This window comes from Moschus berezovskii, chromosome 9, assembly GCF_049115385.1.
Source record: "Moschus berezovskii isolate FMDL1 chromosome 9, NW_MosBer_1.0, whole genome shotgun sequence".
Lineage (NCBI taxonomy): Eukaryota > Metazoa > Chordata > Mammalia > Artiodactyla > Moschidae > Moschus > Moschus berezovskii.
In genome coordinates this window covers 26,331,955-26,338,400 of record NC_142468.1, presented here as the reverse complement: position 1 = coordinate 26,338,400, position 6,446 = coordinate 26,331,955, and positions in this window count along the sequence as shown.

The window sequence follows — 6,446 nt, the reverse complement described above, 5'->3', positions numbered from 1 at the left end:
GTGCCCCGTGGAGGGGGCGGAGAGAGAAGCGGCGCGGTGCTTGCTGGGAGTCGTAGTCCGTAGACCGCGAGTTGTCAGGAGATTTTCCTCCAGAGGCGGCAGAGGTGGCTGCTGGGAAGACAGGACACGTGGATGGAGCTGGGGCTCCTGGAGCCCGGCACAGGCTGAGCGCCGGGCGCCGGGCCCAGGGGACAGGGTGGAGGCTCTGGAGGAGTAGCCAACTGCCTAAATAACGCTGCCTCTCCTTGGTGCGACTGGTTTTACTCTGTCTTCTGGATGACTGAGTCGCTCTGCGTTGCGCCCTGGGGCGTGACCCTCCTGCTGGGGGATGCTACAGCAGCGAATTAGGGGGTGCGGCTCCGATTGCCCACGCAGACCCCTGGGATCTGGCAGTGGGGAGGTGTCAATGGCAGGTGTTAAATGATGTCACAGGCGTGGCAAAATGACCGACCACCGGCCTCGCTGAGAAACCTGTCCCAGTCACGAGACTCTAGTGTCCATTCATCCGGGACTGACCATCTTGCTCCTCACTTGAGGGTCATCCTTTCAGACACCCGACCCTCAGCAACCGTTTACATGGAAATAAAAGCGCCTTCTAAATTTGTTGTAGAGTAAAAGGAAGAATTGGGGGTGGGAGGAGACGGGTACGACAGAGAATGAGATGGCTGGATGGCATCACCGACTCGATGGGCATGAGTTTGAGTGAACTCCGGGAGTTGGTGATGGACAGGGAGGCCTGGCGTGCTGTGATTCATGGGGTCGCAAAGAGTCAGACAGGACTGAGCGACTGAACTGAACTGAACTGAAGAAGTTTAGACGCTTTCTCCTTGGAAGGAAAGTTATGACCAATCTAGATAGCATATTAAAAAGCAGAGACATTACTTTGCCAACCAAGGTCCACCTAGTCAAGACTATGGGTTTTCCAGTGGTCATGTATGAATGTGAGAGTTGGACTGTGAAGAAAGCTGAGCGCCGAAGAATTGATGCTTTTGAACTGTAGTGTTGGAGAAGACTCTTGAGAGTCCCTTGGACTGCAAGGAGATCCAACCAGTCCATTCTAAAAGAGATCAGTCCTGGGAAGGACTGATGCTAAAGCTGAAACTCCAATACTTTGGTCACCTCATGTGAAGAGTTGACTGGAAAAGACTCTGATGCTGGGAGGGATTGGGGGCGGGAGGAGAAGGGGAAGACAATGAGATGGCTGGATGGCATCACTGACTTGATGGACATGAGTTTGAGTGAACTCCAGGAGTTAGTGATGGACAGGGAGGCCTGGCATGCTGTGATTCATGGGGTCGCAAAGAGTCGGACACAACTGAGCGACTGAACTGAACTGAAGAAGTTTAAGGAATGCCCCAGTTCAGAATACCATAATTAAGAATTGCAAAAAGTATCAAAATGGGAAACTGATGCATCTCCCTATCTAGTTAAAATCTTATTTAAATATTGTGGCACGAGGTGTGATCGTATCTATTTTGCTAATATTTATTGAACATCCAACATGTGCCAGCACGGAAATGATATAATGTGTAAGACTGGAATGGACCATGTCTTCATGACACTCACAGTTGTGGAAGCAAAAGTGAGACTGCCCTGCTGCAACTTTAACAGTGTACCTTTACAATAAATCCTTAATTTAAAAACCTTAGAATGTTTAAATTGTCGAAAACAGTTTGGAAATAGATTTTGTAATAAAGCTGTCTTCATTATATGTTAGGATTTGTTTTACTGCAGTGTGGAAAGAAAGATTAAGTAAAAATTCTTTATGGTCTAATGTCATCAATGGAGACAACTGAAAATTAAAATAGGATGGTTACATTACTGCTTTGGAAATAAAAACATCGCTAGAGGACTTTAAAAAAAAAGTGTACGTTAAGTCCCACAGGAGGAAGAGCAAGACACTTTCAAGCCTAAGAGTTACCAAACTACTCTTATGTCTGGTGTCTGAAATGAATGAAATCTTGAGTTTTCCCTATCAGTTACTGAATCTATAATGAGAACCATTTTATTCCTGACTTTTGAATACAGAAATTTGGAAATATGTCATTTGTGACATATCTCCCCATGTAAGCATACTATCTTTGCCTAAGAGATAAGTGTAAACATGGTAATCTTTACATTTTTCCTTTAAATATCTATTGTATTTGAAGTCTGCACATTTTTGCAAGTAAACTTATCTTTACTAAATACTTTTGTCTCAGTCTTTCTTTCACACCAAGTGGAGGAGATAGACATAAACAGATCATTATAAGAACTGCTGGACTAGAGGGAAACAGGGAAGGTAGGTAGTTCTAGGGCGAGTTAATTAGCTGGAACCTAGGACTAATTCATGATTACAATTATTGAGTGGCAGTTATGTGCAAAGCACTATAAGGCAAGCCAGGCTACAAGTTAAAATCACTCTGGGGTTTTACAAATTCTGATGCCTGGGCCACACTCCAAACTAATTAAGTCAGAACCTCTTGGGGGTGAGAACCAGGTAGCATGGGTTTCTTTAAAAAAAAAAATCTACAGGTAATTCCAACATGCAACCAAGATGGAGGACCACTGCTACAGAAGATGCCAAGATAAATAAGATGTTCTTCCAATGAATCTTATACTTTACATGAGTGAATTTTATGGTTTGTCAATAATTATAGTTCAATAAAGCAGTTATATAGAAACCAGGATAATCTTGGCTTACCTGGAATTTAAAAGCTGGAGTAAATTATGAACACAAATCATTGCAATGAAGACAGACTATCTAAGTGTTACATTAGCTACACAGGCAGTGAGTGATGTAAGAGCTCAGAGGAGGGAGGAAAGAATGGAAAAGACAAGAGATCTCTTCAAGAAATTTAGAGATACCAATGAAACTTTTCATGCAGAAACAGCATGGAACTAACAGAAACAGAAGATATTAAGAAGAGGTGGCAAGGATACACAGAAGAACTATATAAAAAAGATCTTCATGAACCAGATAACCATGATGGTGTGATCACTCATCTAGAGCCAGACATCCTGAAATGTGAAGTCAAGTGGGCCTTAGGAAGCATCACTATGAACAAAGCTAGTGGAGGTGATAGAATTCCAGTTGAGTTATTTCAAATCTTAAAAGATGATGCTGTGAAAGTGCTGCACACAATATGTCAGCAAATTTGGAAAACTCAGAAGTGGCCATAGGACTGGAAAAATCAGTTTTCATTCTAATCCCAAAGAAGGGCAATGCCAAAGAATGTTCAAACTGCCACACGATTGCACTCATCTCACACACTAGCCAGAGAAGGCAATGGCACCCCACTCCAGTACTCTTGCCTGGAAAATCCGATGGAGGGAGGAGCCTGGTAGGCTGCAGTCCATGGGGGTCGCGAAGAGTCGGACACGACTGAAGCGACTTAGCAGCAGCAGCACACAGTAGCAAAGTAATACTCAAAATCCTCCAAGCCAGTCTTCAACAGTACGTGAACCATGAAATTCCAGTTGTTTAAGCTGGATTTAGAAAATGCAGAGGAACCAGAGATCAAATTGCCAATATCCGCTGGATCATTGAAAAAGCAAGAAACTTCCAGAAAAACATCTACTTCTGCTTTATTGACTACACCACCAAAGCCCTTGACTGTGTGAATCACAACAAACTGTGGAAAATTCTTCAAGAGATGGGAATACCAGACCACCTGACCTCCTCCTGAGAAACCTGTATGCAGGTCAAGAGCAACAATTAGAACTGGACATGGAAAAATGGATTGGTTCAAAACTGGGAAAGGAGTATATCAGAACTGTATATTGTTACCCTGCTTATTTGACTTGTATGCAGAATACATCATGGGAAATGCCAGGCTGGATGAAGCAAATCAAGACTGCCAGGAGAAATATCAATAACCCCAGATATGCAGATGGCACCACCCTTATGGCAGAAAGTGAAGAGCAACTAAAGAGCCTCTTGATGAAGATGAAAGAGGAGAGTGAAAAAGCTGGCTTAAAACTCGACATTCAAAAACTAAGATCATGGCATCCAGTCCCATCACTTCATGGCAAATAGATGGGGAAAAAAACGGAAGCAGTGACAGGGTTTATGTTGTTGGGCTCTAAAATCACTGCAGATGGTGACTTCAGCCATGAAATTGAAAGATGTTTGCTCCTTAGAAGAAAAGAGATGACAAACCCAGACAGTGTATTAAAAAGCAGAGACATCACTTTGCCAACAAAAGTCGGTATAGTCAAAGCTATGGTTTTGCCAGTAGTCTTGTACAGATGTGAGAGTTGGACCCTAAAGAAGGCTGAGTGCTGAAGAACTGATGCTTTGAAACTGTGGTGCTGGAGAAGAATCTTGAGAGTCCTTCAGTTCAGTTCAGTTCATTTCAGTTCAGTCGCTCAGTCGTGAATCACAGCACGCCAGGCCTCCCTGTCCATCACCAACTTCCAGAGTTCACTCAAACTCATGTCCATCGAGTTGGTGATGACATCCAGCCATCTCATTCTCTGTCGTCCCCATCTCCTCCCACCCCCAATCCCTCCCATCATCAGACTCTTTTCCAGTGAGTCAGCTCGTCGCATGAGGTGGCCAAAGTATTGCAGTTTCAGCTTTAGCATCAGTCCTTCCAATGAACACCCAGGATTGGTCTCCTTTAGAATGGACTGGCTGGATCTCCTTGCAGTACAAGGGACTCTCAAGAGTCTTCTCCAACACCACAGTTCAAAATCATCAATTCTTCGGTGATCACTTTTCTTCACAGTCCAACTCTCACATCCATACATGACCACAGGAAAAACCATAGCCTTGACTAGACAGACCTTGGTTGGCAAAGTAATGTCTCTGCTTTTTAATATGCTATCTAGGTTGGTCATAACTTTCCTACCAAGGAGTAAGCGTCTTTTAATTTCATGGCTGCAATCAGCATCCAGAGTGATTTTGGAGCCCAAAAAAATAAAGTCTGACACTGTTTCCACTGTTTCCCCATCTATTTCCCATGAAGTGATAGGACCGGATGCCATGATCTTTGTTTTCTGAATGTTGAGCTTCAAGCCAACCTTTTCACTCTCCTCTTTCACTTTCATCAAGAGGCTTTTGAGTTCCTCTTTCTGCCATAAGGGTGGTGTCATCTGCATATCTGAGGTTATTGATATTTCTCCCGGCAATCTTGATTCCAGCTTGTGCTTCTTCCAGCCCAGCGTTCCTCATGATGTACTCTGCATATAAGTTAAATAAGCAGGGTGACAATATACAACCCTGACGTACTCCTTTTCCTATTTGGAATCAATCTGTTGTTCCATGTCCATTTCTAACTGTTGCTTCCTGACCTGCATACAGGTTTCTCAAGAGGCAGGTCAGGTGGTCTGCTATTCCCATCTCTTTCAGAATTTTCCACAGTTTACTGTGATCCACACAGTCAAAGGCTTTGTCATAGTCAATTGAGCAGAAATAGATGCTTTTCTGGAACTCTCTTGCTTTCTTCATGATCCAACGGATGTTGGCAATTTGATCTCTGGTTTCTCTCCTTTTCTAAAACCTGCTTGAACATCTGGGAGTTCACGGTTCACATATTGCTGAAGCCTGGCTTGGAGAATTTTGAGCATGACTTTACTAGCGTGTGAGATGAGTGCAATTGTGCGGTAGTTTGAGCATTCTTTGGCACTGCCTTTCTTTGGGATTGGAATGAAGACTGACCTTTTCCAGTCCTGTGGCCACTGCTGAGTTTTCCAAATTTTCTGGCATATTGAGAGTCCTTAGGATAGCAAAAAGATCAAACCAGTCAATTTTAAAGAAAATGAACCCTGAATATTCATTGGAAGGACAGACGCTGAAGCTCCAATACTTTGGCCACCTGATACGAAGGGTTGACTCATTGGAAAAGACCCTGATGCTGGGAAAGACTGAAGGCAGGAGGAGAAGGGGACAACAGAGGATGAAATGGTTGAATGGCATCATTGACTCGATGGACATGAATTTGAGCAAAGTCCAGGAGACACTGAAGACAGGGAAGCCTGGCATGCAGTCCATGGGGTCGCAAAGAGTCAAATACAAGTGAGTGACTGGATCACAACGACTGAGGTGGGGGCGGAGGTGTTGCTGACCAGATAAACCTCCTTAGACTGTCAGCTCCTGGAGGGGAAGGACTGGTTCTGCAGAGACCTGGTCGGATTTTGGTCACCATGAATCCCAGTTGGATGGAAGACTGGGCAAGTTGGAGAAGTGAGGAGAAAAAACTTTCCAGGTAGAGAGAGAATGGTGCTTTTAACAGATTTCATTTTAGTAATTTATAGATTATGAAGACCTGTCAAACCCAATTATTAACTTTGACCTAATAGACATAAAGCCTTGAACCCAATTACAGAACATGTTCTTTTCAACACTCATGGAGCATTTACAAAAATTCATCATGCTCTGAGTGAAGCAAATAGCAACAAATTTCAAAGGACTGTGATTTTAGCATGTTCTGGAGCCTAATGCAATTAAAATAGAAATAATA